The sequence below is a fragment of the Scyliorhinus canicula genome, chromosome 4 (assembly GCF_902713615.1).
Source record: "Scyliorhinus canicula chromosome 4, sScyCan1.1, whole genome shotgun sequence".
Taxonomy (NCBI): domain Eukaryota; kingdom Metazoa; phylum Chordata; class Chondrichthyes; order Carcharhiniformes; family Scyliorhinidae; genus Scyliorhinus; species Scyliorhinus canicula.
This window is the reverse complement of record NC_052149.1, coordinates 198722807-198739914: the sequence shown is the minus strand read 5'-3', so window position 1 is coordinate 198739914 and position 17108 is coordinate 198722807. Positions and strand designations below refer to the sequence as shown.

Below are 17108 nucleotides of genomic sequence, written 5' to 3'. Positions count from 1 at the left end.
GAAAAATGCTGACTTTATGACACAGATTAATTACATTCAGTCACCAATGCATTCTCCACCCCATTCTAGGAATTCGGGACAGAGTCTAGGATTAAACTTCTGTGCAGTGCTCGAGGTGTTCTGCACTATCAAAAAATCTTGGACTGGGATTTTATGCCTGGTGTAGGGAACAAAAGTCAAGAGGGGGGAAGAAAACAAAATTATCCTGAGTTTCACAGGATTCAGCCATTAATTAATTTGGTACTTAATTAGTTTAATGGGAACAGAGACAAACCAACTTAAACATGGACATGTTTTAAATTAATCATGGCAGACATTATTGCGGCTGCTGTTTCACTGCTGAAAGAGAAGAATGAAGGTTTACAATGAGCTTTAAGTTCTTTTCCATGATGTCTCAGGAGTGCCAGAGGCCATTTCTCAGACAGCAATCTGGAGATCATCCTGGAGGCCATGAGGAAAAGGAAAGATGTCCTGCTCCTGAAGAGTGGCAGGAGGAGGCGATTCATACTGACCAAGCATGGAAGATGGAGGTCAGATAAAGCCCTGGTCAACTGAACACAGCTGCAAGACCTCAATAATCACAGGAAAGGAGGCTTCCTTGAACAGCAGCAAGATATGTTCCTACATGTCCGAGTTCCCTGCAACTGTGTGGGGAAACGGGCAGAGAATGGACGAATCCGCCCAGCTCATGGCAACCATGGTGCAGGGCATTGAACACATCAGCTTCTCCATAGAGAGGCTGACCAACATCATGGAGAGACAAATGAGGCAGCACTTGGCTGTGCATACAGAAACTGCAACTGATGTTTGTGAGATTCACGCGTCGCTTAGAACAGTCAGAAGTGCTGGGAGCTGAGAAGTTTGGAGATGTCACTTGCACCAAAGCTGGCGACCTCACCCCCCAAACATCTGGCTGAGAATGTCACCAAGGAGGATGAGGGTGCCATCTCCACAGGGCGCTCAACATCTTGGACTTCCTGGTTACTCTATCGCTGCAATGCGACCAAAATACAGAGACTGCCCCTGCAATACGGCTAGATTGCAGAGACTGCCCCTGCCTAAAAATGGCAGCCCTCGGAAGCCATTGCATTGTGTGGAGACTTGACTGGGTCACTGGGGTGTCTCCTTACCCTACTGTGCACAACTTTCCTTTCTGAACATAATGAGGAAAACAACACTTGTATTACATGTGAGACTCCTTTTATTGATGGTGGAATAAGAAAAGATGTCTGGGGCAGCTGCCTAATTCATGACAGCAAAACCTCTGAACTGATGTGATTCCTTCATTTGTGGTAAGAGTTTAGATGTTTCAGGTTGCATTTCCAATTGATATTTTAGCACATATATTTTAGAATGAGTTCTGTACCATCCTGCGTCAAAGGGGCTCAAATGATCCCTAACTTTCATGGCATCTTGATGAGATTGGTACACCACCACAATCCACAAGACCCTTGCAGAAGAATACTGGAGGTGCTATTTGACCTGCCCATGTACTGGAAGTCTGTACTAATGAGGCCACTGGCCTGCTGATTGGTTGTCCTTTTTAGCAGGCAGCATTGATTGTAGCACCTCTGTCCCTCAGCCAGTAGCTCTTGTAGTGCAATGAGTAACCATCTCTTCAAGAGATCCATCCATAGACTTGTTGACAGGGGCGGGGTCAGACACAGGGGGAGGTGAAGAGCTGCGACAGCTGGAATTTGTGAAGGATGAAGGATTTTTTTTTAATGAATGTTTTTTGTTGGGTTTTCGAATAATAGAGATTTTATTTACAGATGGACACAAAAGAGAAAGAAAAAAACGGAGAAGATATTGTACACAAGACAAAAACAACAACACTATATAGTTAGCAAATCACATGATTAACAAGTAAAGAAAAACATGTTGGGGAGGGGGGAGAACAGGAGGGGTACATATACATCGAGGTACTGGGGAGACAATTACACTATCTCTGTATGCCCGTCTTTTTTTTTTTTTTTTAATTTTTTTATTGGAATTTTTTGCAGAAAATATAACAAAAAGTATAGCAAAAAGCAGTAATATGCAACTAACAGCCCCATAACACCCACAATTCCCCCCATACCGTAACATCACATGTATCACATTCCCCCACCCCCCCCCCAAACAAGAGAACTTAACCATAAATTAAAATTAGATAAATCAAATTTAAATAAAATAAGCTAACATAATCAACGTCCCCCCCCCCCCCCCCCCCACCCCCCCCCCCGGGTTGCTGCTGCTACTGTCCCAGTACCCTATCGTTGAGCCAGAAAGTCGAGGAAAGGTTGCCACCGTTTAAAGAACCCTTGCACCGATCCTCTCAGGGCGAATTTAACCTTCTCAAGCTTAATAAAGCCCGCCATGTCTGTATGCCCGTCTTGTGCATTCTTTCATTTTTATACATTTTTTTTGTCCAGTACAGAGAACTATGAACCCACCCCCAGCAATACAAAAAATGGATTGGGGGCGGGGGGGGGGTTGTTGCTTGCTTCTCCCGGTTGGCTATTGCTGCCGTTATTGCTTGCACGTTCGCCTCTGCTTCGGCCGTTTGTCATTTCTTCCTCCTGTACTTTCTTACCCTCTGTTATTGTGTTTGCTGTGGTTGCTGTTGTTTCCTTCCAGTTTGTGTTCCCTCGTCTTCCTCCCCTGCTGGTTCCTCTCTATTGTTCTGTGCCTCCTCTCTTTCCTTCTCCCCCCCACCCTCCCCCCTCCTTCCCTGCAGTTCAAATTTTGTTTCTCTTTAGTTTGCTATCCTCTTGCACTGCTCCACCCTCACCCCCCCCCCCCCCCCAAACCCCCGGGTCTTTCCCTCCTTCTCATACCTTGGCTACTTTCCCCCCACTCTTGGCTACTTGATTATTCTTCGGCTTGTTCGTTGGCAACAAACAGGTCCCGGAACAGATGGATCAATGGCTCCCATGTTCTGAGGAAGCCGTCGTCCGATCCTCGGATGGTGAATTTTATTTTCTCCATTTGGAGAGATTCCGATAGGTCGGACAGCCGGTCTGCAGCTTTCGTGGTGCTGCTGACTGCCAGCCGAACAGGATGCTACGGCGGCCAATCAGGGAGGCAAAGGCAAGGGTGTCCACCCTCCTCCCCATGATTAGATCTGGCTGGTCTGATACCGCCACTTTGGGGCGTGACTCCACCCTCAGCCCCACAACTTTGGACATTGCCTCAAAGAAGGAGCAAGTCTGTGGCAAGACCAGAATGTGTGGCATGGTTGGCCGGGCCTCCTTGGCACCGTTCACATCTGTCCTCCACCGCCAGAACCTACTCATTCGGGTTCTTGTTAAGTGGCTCTATGTACTACGTGGAGGTGGAGTCGACCCTATGTAGTGTGTCACTCCAGAGTCCCACCCTATTTCTATCCCCAGGTCTTCCTCCCATTTCTTTCTAGTTGCATCCAATACGGTGTCCGCCCTTTCCACCAGTCGTTGATACATGTTGCTAGTTTCCTTTACCTAGGATGTTTGTGTCAAGTAACTCCTCTATTAGTGTCTACAGGAGTTGTGACGGTCGTGGGTACGCCTTGTCTCCTTCCGTAGGAAGTTTTTAAGTTGCCTTAAGGTACCTTAGTTTGTTCTCCCTAGCTAGTTGAAATCTCTCCGTCAGTTCGTCCAACATTGTGACCCTGCCGTTGGTGTATAGGTCCCTAACTGTCAGTGTCCCCCAGTCCAGTCTCCACTTTTTAAAGGTGGCGTCAGTGATCGCTGGTTGTTGCAGATGGGGGCTTTGTCCAACATTTTGGTCAGGCCGAATTGCTGCCGTAGTTGGTTCCAGGTCTGGAGGGTGGCAACCACCACTGGGCTGCTGGAGTGATTTTTGGGTGGGGATGGGAGTGCCGGCGTGGCGAGGGACTGGAGAGGTCCCCTTGCCTAGTGATTTGAAAAAGACCTTGGGGATGTAGATCGGGATAGATCTACGTAGAAAGAGGTACCTGGGCAGTACGTTCATTTTGAGCATCTGCACTCTCCCCGCGAGGGAGAGTGGGAGTGTGTTCCATCTTGCAGGTCCTTTTTGACTAACTCCGTCAGACTGGTGAGGTTCCATTTGTGGATCCCCTTCCAGTCATGGGCTATTTGGATCCTCAGGTTGCGGAATTTATGTTGGGATTGTTTGAATGGCAGCCCCTTTAGTGCTGCCCCTCCTCTTTATGGATGTACCGGGAAGATGTCGCTTTAGCTCATGTTGAGTTTGTAGCCTGAGAAGGCACCCAACTCTTTCAGGAGCGCGATGATTCCTTCCATGCTGCTTTGTGGGTCTGAGATATAGAGAAGCAGGTCATCTACATAGAGCGATACTCTGTGCTCTCTGCCTCCCCTTTGGATCCCCCTCCAGTTCTTTGCTGTTCTGAGAGCGATCACTAATGGTTCGATCTCTAGGGCGAACAGCAACGGGAACAGCGGGCATCCCTGCCTAGTGCCTGTGTGCAGCTGGAAGTACTGGGAGTTGGTATTGTTTGTCTGTACACTCGCCGTGGGCGTGTTGTATAGGAGCTTCACCCAGGAGGTGAACCCTGTTCTGAGCCCGAATCGCTCCAGTACCACTTTGAGGTACTTCCACTCAACTCTGTCGAAGGCCTTTTCTGCGTCCAGGGAGACGATCACCTCTGGTGTTCTCTCCCTGGATGGCGTCATTATTCCGTTTAGCAAGCGCCTGACGTTCATGGTTAGCTGTCGACCTTTGACAAAGCCCGTCTGGTCGTCTGCGACCACCTCTGGTACGCAGTCTAGGATTAAGGCAGTGTTCTTCAAAGTCGGGGGCGCGACCCGCATATGGGTCGCAGGCGGGTGTTGGGAGGATCGCGGAGCCGTCTTTTGCAGCACTCACGATCGCGCAAATCTCTGCTTTTAATAATGCCTGCTGCAAGCGGCCTTTAAAATGGCCGCGAACATGTAAAAAGAATTGACCGCATTGAGCATGCACGCACAATCATCGGCGCTCATGCGCAGTGCTGCCGCTATTTTTATAAATGGTTGCATCTTTTTGTTTCAAGTTCGGTGGGGTTTTATTCATTTTATTTTTATTTTTTTCATTTATTTTATTCATTTTATTTTTTTTTATAAGTTCGGGGGGGGGGGGGGTTTATTCATTTTATTTTATTTTTTTCATTCATTCATTTTATTTTTTTACAAGTTCGGGGGGGGGGGATTTATTCATTCATTTTATTCATTCAGGTTTTTTTTCATTTATTTTATTCATTTTATTTTTTTTACAATGTCAGGAGGGGTTTTATTCATTTAAGTTTTATTTTTTTCATTTATTTTATTCATTTAATTTTTACAAGTTCGGCGGGGGGGTTTATTTGATAAGATTTTACAGGAAGAAAATGCAGAACTTTGGACAGATGGAGACTCCATACTTTCCGACACCGGAAGGCTTCACCTTCATCCAACAGGTTCCATTGGAGGAGCGTGTACGAGGGCCAAAGGGACCCAAAGCCATTTCCTCCATTTTTATCAGCAGTAAACAAGGTAAGAGAAAATGGTGGGTCGCGAAGTTCGGCCGGCGTGGGTCGCGAAGGTCGGCCGTGTTGGGCCCCGAAGGTCGGCCGGTTTGGGTCCCGAAGGTTGGTCGGTTGGTAAAAATGGGTCCCCGGAAAAAAAGTTTGAAGAACACTGGATTAAGGAATTATGGCAGTTGCCAGGGAACTGAATGCAAAACATGGAGAAAGTACTTGTTGTGGTCACAGACAAAATGAACTTTGAATGCATAGAAGTTCATCCTGTTTAATTTGTCTAGGCAGTCAGAGGGTGCCTTGAAAGCCACATGGGCGCAACCAATAATGCCCTGCAACTGGGGGATTCCAGGAATGGTGGAGAAATCCAATGACCCTGTGCCTGTGAGGTCTCATCTTCGTTAATGTAATGTACACTGCCCAGCCCTAGCAAAAAGGGCATGGGGTGGCATGTGGTGCAATGGTTAGCACTGGGACTGCGGCGCTGAGGATCCGGGTTCGAATCCCGGCCCTGGGTCACTGTCCGTGTGGGGTTTGCACATTTTCCCCATGTCTGCGTGGGTTTCACCCCCACAACCCAAAGATGTGCAGGTTAGGTGGATTGGCACACTAAATTGCCCCTTAATTGGGAAAAATGTAATTCATATTAAAAAAAGAGGGCATCAGTGAACTGTGAGATGCAATGATTTGCAACTGTTTACATAGAATAGAATAGAATAGAATAGAACAGTACAGCACAGAACAGGCCCTTCGGCCCTCAATGTTGTGCCGAGCAATGATCACCCTACTCAAACCCACGTATCCACCCTATACCCGTACCCCAACAACCCCCCCTTAACCTTACTTTTATTAGGACACTACGGGCAATTTAGCATGGCCAATCCACCTAACCCGCACATCTTTGGACATGATACCATCAAAGTCCCCAATTGATCTTTGCAAAGTGCTAGAAGTGAAGAAATGCAAGATCATAATGACTTTGATGGTTGTGACAGGGCATGCTGACCAGTGCTGCAAAGCCTTCAGTGACAAGCGCACAGGCATCTTTAACCATCTTCCTGGAGAGTCGCAGTCTTCTATGACACTGATTCCTGGTCATCTCATAGTAGCTCCATCTCCATTAGTAGACACTGTGCTGAGGGCATGACCTTTATTTCCTTTGTGTTCCTTTCTTCTTCCTCTGCCCACCTGAAGCCCGAGACTGTATTCTGCCTGCCGAGGGTGTAGGTACTCATTACCACTAGGTCAAAACTTGAAAGTCAGGCCTACATTGCAAGTTGCAGCCTTCTCTATGGTCAGATGGCAACCCAATTGTCCTTGGCGGTTTTCCATCCTGCTCTTCTGCCCATGATGCTCGGAGGCTGACCATTCCTCACACTTAACAAGTGCTTGCAGGCCACTCTCCCGCCATGCGCACTGTGCCAAGGGTACGTGTTTCCTATTGGCCGGGTTCCTCTCTCTGCCATTCATTTTTTCATACATTTGAGGTAATCTCCCGTGGTGGCCATTACCGTTTCCCCATTCCGTGCCCACCTCCCTCCATTCACCTGGTCAGCCCACTCAGTGCAAACAGCACATGTGCCCTCCCAAATTTCTTGACAGCTTCCATTAACAAGCTCATAATTAGCTCCTTGACCCCCTTAACCGACTTCAACTAGGGTTGGGTCAGGTGGGATTATGCTGCTGTTGTCCTATGGTCCTATAGTGAACTTGGACAGTGCTGGGAATGATGTCAGGAAACCGATGTGCCAGCCAGCACCAATACTTTCAGTCCCCATCTGATTTCATTCCCACCCTCAGCGAGGCCTGAAAATTCAGACTTCTACTTATTTGAAATATTAAACAGATGCCTCATCTGACTGGACATTAAAATTTCCAGATCACTGTGAAATTTGTAGGGTAGTCTCCCAGTCTGATATTTCTCATTTGCTTTATGCACATGCAAAAATCACTGATGTATTACCCAGTTACTGTAGTATATGGGCCCTAACCGTGTCCAAGTGGTTGTTGGATTTCATTCACACAGCCAGCAACAACTACACTTCAGAGTAATTCACTGTGTTCAATGCAACAGAACTGAGAAGATTTTTATTTAATAAATTTCTACCCAATTCTTTTTTTTTCCCAATTAAGGGGTAATTTAGCGTGGCCAATTCATTTACCCTGCACACCTTTTTGGGTTGTGGGGGGTGAAACTCACGCAGACACGGGGAGAATGTACAAACTCCACACGGTCAGAGACCTGGGGCTGGGATCAAACCCAGGTCCTCAGCACCATTAGACAGCAATGCTAATCACTGCACCACCAGGCCACCTCAGATGTCAGAAGGTTCTATACAAGCAACATTACTTTTATTCAAACATTTGGGACTTTGAGTGAGTTTCAGTTTTCTACAATTCAAGGACCATTCTTTACTGCTAAATCAATTCTTCCATTTCAATACTCCTGTTTTGTCCAAAGACATGTATTTATTAAATACTTATTTTTAATGCTGTTTACCACATTCACAGTTGTTTGCCTGCTGCATTGTGCACATTCATTAATTGTACGCAAGGTAAAACAGAGTTGAAGGTACCCCAGTTTACCATCTGCCCATACCCTAACTTCAGCACCCTCAATGTTCCACTTGTTTACAGTACTGCATTGAATAACACCAAGATCTACTGTATTAAAAAACACAAAAACAATTGGAAAACATCCAGGAGCAAGTGTTGACTTGTAGCCAAAATGTAACGTTCATGAGCACAGGAGGGAAATCTCAGCCTTGTCCCTTCCGCCACAAGAAAAGAAAACAGCTTGTGCATTTTTAAAAGGATCGTACTATATTATGAGAGCAAGCCATGTCCACACTCTGATTTAAGACACTCTGCTGAAATATTACTGCCATAATAAGCCATTATACTTGAATGGACAGAACATGAATTTCCCCTTCACAAGAATGAAACTTGTGAGTCAACAAGCCAAATGGTCATCTCTTTTCCTTGCTGATGGAAGCAGAACAGTGGGTTTGACACCCAGGGTGCCTGGTCTCTACTGAGTTAATTGGTCACTGCCAGAGTAACAGAGTGAATTACATTAATAGGCTCATGAGGTCAAAACAATAGGCGGTGGGTAGAGAAGTATCAGGCAGCACCAGCCAGTATCCCAATCATAAGCCCCATTGTTCAAGGTGGTTAGAGCACACTGTGCCATTATCGATATAATCTAGTCTGCAAAAAGGAGCACTGCAATTCTTTCAAAGATCTCCAGAGTAGACACTCGTGGCAGTCTTCTGTCAGCCAGTTGCTCATAGATGGCAGTGGGAAACACAGCACAAATGTTGCAGTTGGTGCACTATGCTCTCTGGCTTAAAGTCAAGATTCAGTCATGTGCTCCCACAGCTTTTTCTACTCGTATCACCATGGCTGCCTGACCATTGAACGTTTTATGCAAAAGCACTGAGCAATGCAAATGGGTTCTCCGGGACTTTCTGACATAAAGTACAGCCTATGCTGCATATTCCGCACCACAGCAAAAAACATGCAAAGAGGAATTAAATGGAATAAAATTACCCTCAGCAAATGTAACAACAGGCCATATTGGGTTTTTTAATGGTTTCAGATAACAGTTAATTCTTATTAACTTCTTAATAAGTATTTTCGTTTGCATTTTATACCTTCAAAAATCTTGCAAACCTTCGTAGCAATCAACAAAAACCAGTTCAAAACCGGTCTCCACCGTAATTGTTGGCTGGGAGGAAGGGGAAGCGAGTGTTTCATCCCATCACGTGTTTGAAAATGAAACAATTGGAGACTTCTGGAAAATAGTCAAGGGCATCAATCAAGTGACAAGCCAGGGGGAGCATTACAGTGAGACTATCCCGTGTGACAAGTGACAATTGAGGAATAATTCAATAACCCAGGACGCAACTCCACGGGGCGTTTTGCTGTCAAGCTATCTGGTAATCTATTTGCAGGTACGATATTCTAGTGCCCGTGGACGATTTCGACACTTGTTGATTCTGACGGCTCAGTGACAACGCCCTGGCAGAATTTGACAGGTTTCTGATTCAAAACTCTCCTCTACCCGCCCATGAACATTAACACCTGAAGGTTTGGCATGCGGACAAGCAGAGAGGTGTATCTGTTCAGCCAGCTCTCTGGGTGTTACACTGTAACTGCAGGCATCTATCTGTGAGCCAGATCAAGTCTTATCATTTTCCTCCTTTTACTCAAAGCCTTTCTTGAGAGAAGGGAACAAGTTTGCTGCCTGTTGCTAAGAAACGGGCCACACAACAGCCTCTGGAATGTGGTCTCAGAGCCACTTCGAGCACAATCTTGTGATCAGAACCGATAATAGCAATCAAAGCATCGTTTTGATTTAAACGACGATATCAAAGAGAGCACCAGAATGTCAATTCATACAAATATTTTTTTAAACACTTTAATTTAAACGGGAAACAGCGGCTACTCTGAAGAATGCAAGTTAAAATGTAGGTGAAATTACACTGAAATGACGAGATGCTGCAATATTTTTACATGGCTCCCCATCAACCTTTCCAAAGAAACATTCCTCTCTATTACAGGAAATGCGGCAATCGGCCCGTGCCTGCAGATAAAATGAAATATTTACAGCCGGATCCACTCGTGTTTAGAATGGGTTTATTGTAATACAGGGTATTGTTCCGATGGACTCCGCTCTTTGCAATTTACTGCACAATGCACACACCGCGGGGGTTGCAACATTAAAATTTCAATCGCTTGGCAGTTTCCGGGTTCGCACGGAGGGTTGTTAAAAACATCCGTTGTTTAAAAGGTGGGTAAACTAAGCTGCATTTCCTTGGAGAAAAGAGGTACGGCAGGCTGGAATCTCCAGCTATCGGCAAGGATACAAGGTTGCATTTGATGGAGAGAAAAAAATCCAACAACCCTCGATAACCGGGACTCGAGCGGCAACCCGAAAGATTACAGTCCAGCCTGCAACATACAACGTAAGGCCTCCCATTCTAGTTATCTGCATCAGACTCCCCCCACCCGTTTCAACTCATTTGCAAACGAAAACTCAAAGGGGAGGCAGCATAAGGATGGGCAAGCTGGCGCTGTAATTACAAGGAAATGAAGTGTAGAAACAATGTCAATCACTTACAATGACACAGTAACAATATGTCTCCTTTGCAGAAACAGCAGCTCAGCTCCGAGTGGCAGACTGGCCCACAATACTGCGCGCTAGCAGGCGAGCTATCACTCAGCGCCTCTGGCTCATCCTCCCAGTACATGTGGTGCACGGAGCCTGCATTCAACACAAACACACCCACAGGAACACAGGTTCCCCATCGCAACACAGAAGAGTGAATACCGTCCCTCCCAATTTTCCTTCTCAATTGTAAACGATTGGTTAGAATGCAACGCGGTCGTGTCAGATGGTTCAAGATGTAGTCTGTGTATTTTTATTTAGCTGTTATTCCCGAAAAGCGAATCCGTCCGTTAAAATCCCAATCTGACCATCGGTTGCGACCTTGTGTTTAAAATGACATGTCTGCATTCAGAGTTTCATTTTATACCCAGATTTTAAAAATGGCGAATGTGTAATATTCGACCCCACGCTATTCATCAAGATTCATTATCACCAATATAGTCTTACTGCACTTTTCCCAGAAAATTAATGATGAAGTGCAAAATGCTATTTACGTATGCATATGCACCCTTCTCGTTCATTTAATGGTAGCTGGTGACCCATGACCCATGTGCTGCTGCCTCTCCCTGTCTCTCTTACCCTTGTCTGAGTCTCTCCTTATCTTCGCTTCCTTTGTCTTCTGCTTCTTTCTATTGGATTAACAAAGAACAATATAGCACAAGAACAAACCCTTCGGCCCTCCAAGCCTATGCCGACCATGGTACCTGCCCAAACTAAAACCAGAGTTTTTACTCTGCAGTCCATATCCTTCCATTCCCACCCTATTCATATATTTGTCCAGATGCCCTTAAATGCCGCTTTCGTACCTGCTCCCAGCACCTCCTCAGGCAGCATGTTCCATATATTTACCACCCCCTGTGTAAAAAAAAACTTGCCTCGCACCTCTGTTTTAAACTTTTCCCCATGCACTTTAAACCAATGTCCCCTAGTACTTGACTCTCCTACTCTAGGAAAGAGCATCTGACTATCCATTCTGTCCATGCCACTCATAATCTTGTAGACCTCTATCAGGTCGCCTCTCAACCTTCGTCGTTCCAGTGAGAACTGACCAAGTTTATCTCACCTCTCCTCATAGATAATGCCCCCCATACCAGGCAATATCCTAATAAACTGCTTCTGTCTCTCCAAAGCATCCACGTCCTTTTGGTTGGGTGCTAACCAGAATTGTACACAATATTCCAATGAGTCCTAACTAAGGTCCTGTCCAGCTGCAACATGACTTGCCAATTTTTATATTCAATGCCCTGGCCGATGCTGTATGCCTTCGTGACCACCTTATCCACATGCGTTGCCACGCGGACATGCCCAGATCTCTCTGCCTGTCAGTACTCACAAGAGTTCTACCATTTATTTTGTAATTCCTACTTGCATTGGAACTTCCAAAGTGTATTACCTCTCACTTGTCTGGATTAAACTCCATCTGCCATTTCTCTGCTCCATACTCCAACCAGTTTATATCCTGCTGTATCCTCTGACATTCCTCTTCACTATCCGCAACACCACCAATTTTATTCTTTACTTTGGGGTGAAGGTGGGGTACTGCAAACTGTATTTTCCACTGATGGGTTTGGCGATCTATACATACAAACCCCCAGAGGATATTTACAGGTGGAAGGGTCAGGACCCTGGGAAAGCCACATGCTGGTAAATTGCAGGTGGGAATAATCTGGCCAGACCATCAGAGTAAAAACACACACATCACTGAAATGAAAATGTTGCAGCTCCATTGCTTTGCATCATGTCCTGCAGCCCGACACCCCGATTCTATTCCCCTTGCTTGGCTATCACCTACTTGCTCCATTTACTGCTGTGTCTATCATCTCCATTGTATATGTTCTGAACTCTAACCCCTTTGCTTTCAACAACCTGCCAATTTGCCTCCATCTCTGCTACCTCTTTAATATTCTTCAGTACCTTGTTGCCACTCATTCCATCACTTTCTCTAGTTTATTCTTTCCCCTCCCATCCAAAGTATCCTGATCCTTTCCACTTGCCACTGTGGCATTTCCTCTCCTATTCACACTTATCTTTCACCCTCAACCCTCTCATTCCTATCCTTTTTTTAAATTTAGAGTACCCAATTTGTTTTCCAATTAAGGGGCAATTTAACGTGGCCAATCCACCTAACCTGCACATCTTTGGGTTGTGGGGGTGAAACCCACGCAGACATGGGGAGTGAGGTACCACAGGCATCAGTGCTGGGACCACAGCTATTCACAATATATATTAATGATTTGGATGAGGGAACAAAATGTAACATCTCAAAGTTTGCAGATGAAACCAAGTTAGGTGGGAGGGTGAATTGTGACGAAGATGCAGGGATCCTACAGCATGATCTGGACAGGTTGGGCGAGTGGGCAAATCAATGGCAGATGCAGTATAATTTGGACAAGTGTGAGGTTATTCACTTTGGAAGCAAAAACAGGAAGGCAGAGTTACTACCTGAATGGTTGTAAATCGGGAGAGGGGAGTGTGCAGTGGGACCTGGGTGTCCTTGTGCACTGTTTGCTGAAGGTAAGCATGCAGGTGCAGCAAGCGGTAAAGAAGGCTAATGGTATATTGGCCTTTGTTGCGAGAGGTTTTGAGTATAGAAGCAGGGATGTGTTGCTGCAATTGTACTGGGCCTTGGTGAAGCCACACCTAGAGTATAGTGTGCAGTTTTGGTCTCCTTTGAGGAAGGATGTTCTTGCTCTCGAGGTAGTGCAGCGAAGGTTTACCAGACTGATTCTACGGATGGCGGGACTGTCCTATGAGGAGTTATTGACTAGGTTGGGAATTGTCTCGCTGGAATTCAGAAGAATGAGGTGGGATCTCATAGAGACTTATAAAATTCTAACAGGACTAGACAGAGTAGATACAGGGAAGATGTTACTAATGATGGGTGTGTCCAGAACCAGGGGTCACAGTCTGAGGATTCAGGGTAAACCATTTCGGACAGAGATAAGGAGACATTTCTTCACGCAAAGAGTGGTGAGCCTGTGGAATTCACGGCCACAAGAAGTAGTTGATGCTAAAACTTTGAATATATTCAAGAGGCGGCTGGATATAGCACTTGGGGAGAATGGAATCAAAGGCTATGGGGAGAAAGCAGGATTAGGCTATTGAGTTGGATGATCAGCCATGATCGTGATGAATGGAGCAGGCTCATAGGGCCAAAAGGCGTCCTCCTGCTCCTATCTTCTATGAATCTATGTGCAGACTCCACACGGACAGTGACCCAAGGCTGGGATTCGAACCCGGGTCCTCAGTGCCACAGCCCCAGTGCTAACCACTGCACCACATGGCGCCCTTCTATTTCCTATCCTGATAGTTCCCAGCTGGCCTCATCATCTCAGCCCATTCCCTTTCACCATTGCCCTTCTCCAAAACTGCTACCCTCCCCCAAATTCAAAGTCATGCTACAGCGGTACAAAGCACCAGAGAGACCATGGGCGTGATTCTCCGCTATCTGGCCGGGTGGGCCGTACCGGCGCCGAGGAGTGACGTGAACCACTCCGGCGTCGGTTCGCCTGGAAGGTGCGGAATCCTCCGCATCTTCAGAGCCTAGGCCGGTGCGAGTTGGCGCATGTGCCAGCGTGCACTACCGTCATCCCAGCGCATGCATAGGGGTGTTCTTCTCCATGCCAGCCATGGCGGACAGTTGCAATGGCTGGCGCGGAGGGAAAGAGTGCCCCCATGGCACAGGCCAGGCCACCGTCGGGGACCCCCCGCACCAGATCCCCCAGCGCCCCTCCGAGGAGTCCGCGGGCCACCAGCAGAGCCAGATCCCGCCTGTACGGACCTGATGTAATATACGCCGGCGGGACTGGCCGAAAACAGGCCACTCGGCTTATCGCGGGGCGGAGAATCACCGGGGGGGGTGGCTGCCAATGGCCCCCGACCGGCGCGACGCGATTCCCGCCCCCGCCAAAAAACCGGCGCCGGAGAATCCGACAGCCAACGGCGGGGTGGGATTCACGCCGAACCCCGGCGATTCTCCAGCCCGACGGGGGGGTCGGAGAATCCCGCCCCATAACTGGAACATAATGTTCAGTTATAGGGACCACATCTTAGACAGGGTATATTGGCTTTGGATGAAGTACAGAGCAGATCTGTTGGAATTATAGCTGGTCCAATAGCTAAATTGCAAAGAAAGATTCCACACACCAGGGTGGTATTTCCTGGAATTTACATTGACGGTGATTCAGCTCAAGATATCCAAATATTAAGAGGAAATAGGGGTTTAAGTGGGAAAAAAAACTATTTCTGCTAGTTGTGGATGAGGGAACATATGCTAAAATTAGAGGCAGATCTTTCAGAAATGATATTAGGGAACAATTTTATAGGCAAAGGGTAATAGAAGTTGATACTGGATTAAGTATTCATTTAAAAAAATAGATTGATAAATTTCCATTCGTCAAAGGTGTTAAGAGATTGACCCATATGGAAGTAGATTATAGAACAGCCATAATTGTTGAATCTATTTGAAGGGCTAAATGACTTATCCTGTTCCTGTGTTCCTACTCTCCTAGTTCCTCCACTCTCCTATACCAGCCTTCCCATCACACGTTTTGTCTTTTCAACTTAATAATAATAATAATAATCTTTATTAGTGTCACTGATAAACTTACACTAACAATGCAATGATGTTACTGTGAATATTCCCTAGTCGCCACACTCCGGCGCCTGTTCAGGTACACTGAGGGAAAATTCAGAATGTCCAATTCACCTAACAAGCACGTCTTTTGGGACTGTGGGAGGAAACTGGAGCAGCCGGAGGAAACCCATGCAGACACGGGGCGAACATGCAGACTCCGCACAGACAGTGACCCAAGCCGGGAATTGAATCGGGTCCCTGGCGCTGTGAAGCAACAGTGTTAACCGCTGTGCTACCGTGCCACCCAAATTCCTGCTTTCTCCTTTCCCCCTCCTCAGTCGGAAACTGACAATTTCCTTCTTGTAGTACTGTGAGTAGTTCTTTATAGAAACAAGTTACCAATCCCTAGTCTTACCTCTGTGAGCTTCACACATTGTCCAACCAGTGAACTGTTCTTAAATGCCTATTTGTCACTCGCAGTACATGATACATTTGAATGAGGCTTGAAGCCCAATTTTACTCCTGCCGCAGGCTGGAATCAGCTGGCACATGGTGCATTTTAGCCCTTGTGTCCATTTTGAGAGCAAATCAAATTTCTCCATGTTGATATTGACACTTTATTTTAATATACTGTCTAGTGAACTAGATGTTGATAAAGTCGGTGTTATGAGGGTTTTGGCTTTTTAGATTCCTCCTTATTAAAAAAAAATTCAATGATTTCCTGCTTCAGTCATCTACTGCTATACAAAAATAGAGGAACTTCTGATCTATTTACATGGTCTATTATATCATACTCCTGCCATTATAAAATACATATCATCTAAATATCCAAAGCCACAGCTTGTATCAAAAATGCATCTTAGTGAAAATTATTCACGTTGGACATGGTTTTTAGCTCCACCGAGGACAGAAACGGAGGGGAGAGGGCACTGAAAATTATTGCTCTGGCCGACCAGTTTCCCGTTGTTTCCACCGCCAGAAGTTTCAATCAGGCCAGGGATTGCAGGCCCTCAAGCACACCTAATTCGCCAGAGGGCCAGTTATGTTTATCATCTGTGCTTCAGCCATGAGGAGGACAGAGGAGACGGACGGGAAGGCAATGGATGCCATACCTTTGGCATAGGATCTACAGTTCTTGGTCGAATTAACTAGAAATGACAGTCAAGCAGTTTTGCAGGATACTGTGACTCTCCAGGCAGATGATCACAGCGATTTGTTCCCTCATGGCAGAAGACCTCAGACACTGAAGCAGTCCATGTGCAAATGCAGCAAGACCTGAGCATTATCCATCGTTGGCTGACAAGTGAACATAGAACATACAGTGCAGAAGGAGGCCATTAGGCCCATCGAGTCTGCACCGACCCAGTTAAGCCCTCACTTCCACCCTATCCCCGTAACCCAATAACCCCATCTAACTTTTTTTGGTCACAAAGGGCAATTTATCATGGCCAATCCACCTAACCTGTACGTCTTTGGATTGTGGGAGGAAACCGGAGCACCCAGAGGAAATCCACATAGACACGGGTTGAACGTGCAAATTCCGCACAGACAGTAACCCAGCGGGTAATCGAACCTGGGATCCTGGCGCTGTGAAGCCATAGCGCTATCCAATTGTGATACAGTGCTGCCCCAGTAGTGTCACGTGGCAAGTAACATTCATGCCACACAAGTGCCAGTCAATGTCCATCTGTAATAAGAGAATCAAATCATCTCCCCATGACATTCAATTACATTACCATCACTGAATCCCCTGCTATCAACATATTGGGGGTTACCATTGACCAGAAACTGAACTGGACTAGGCATATAAATACTGTGGCTACAAAAGTAGGTCAGAGTCCAGGAATCCTATGGCGAATAACTCAACTTCTGATTCCCCAAAGCCTGTCCACTGCCTACAA

The 17108-nt window shown here is 46.3% G+C and overlaps 1 protein-coding gene across 5 annotated transcripts in view; it reads right to left on the bottom strand.

Annotated features, from left to right (window-relative positions):
• The window catches only part of LOC119965298 (core histone macro-H2A.1), a 67300-nt gene extending 56543 nt beyond the window's left edge, over nt 1-10757 (bottom strand). For 4 of the 5 annotated variants that reach the window (XM_038795838.1, XM_038795841.1, XM_038795840.1 and 1 more), the window contains exon 1: nt 10584-10757. The gene's annotated coding sequence lies outside the window, so the exon portion shown is untranslated. Of the gene's footprint in view, nt 1-9114; nt 9255-10583 lie in introns of all 5 variants that reach the window. The other variant, XM_038795839.1, reaches the window with a different exon arrangement.
• Nucleotides 10758-17108: the final 6351 nt, after the last annotated feature.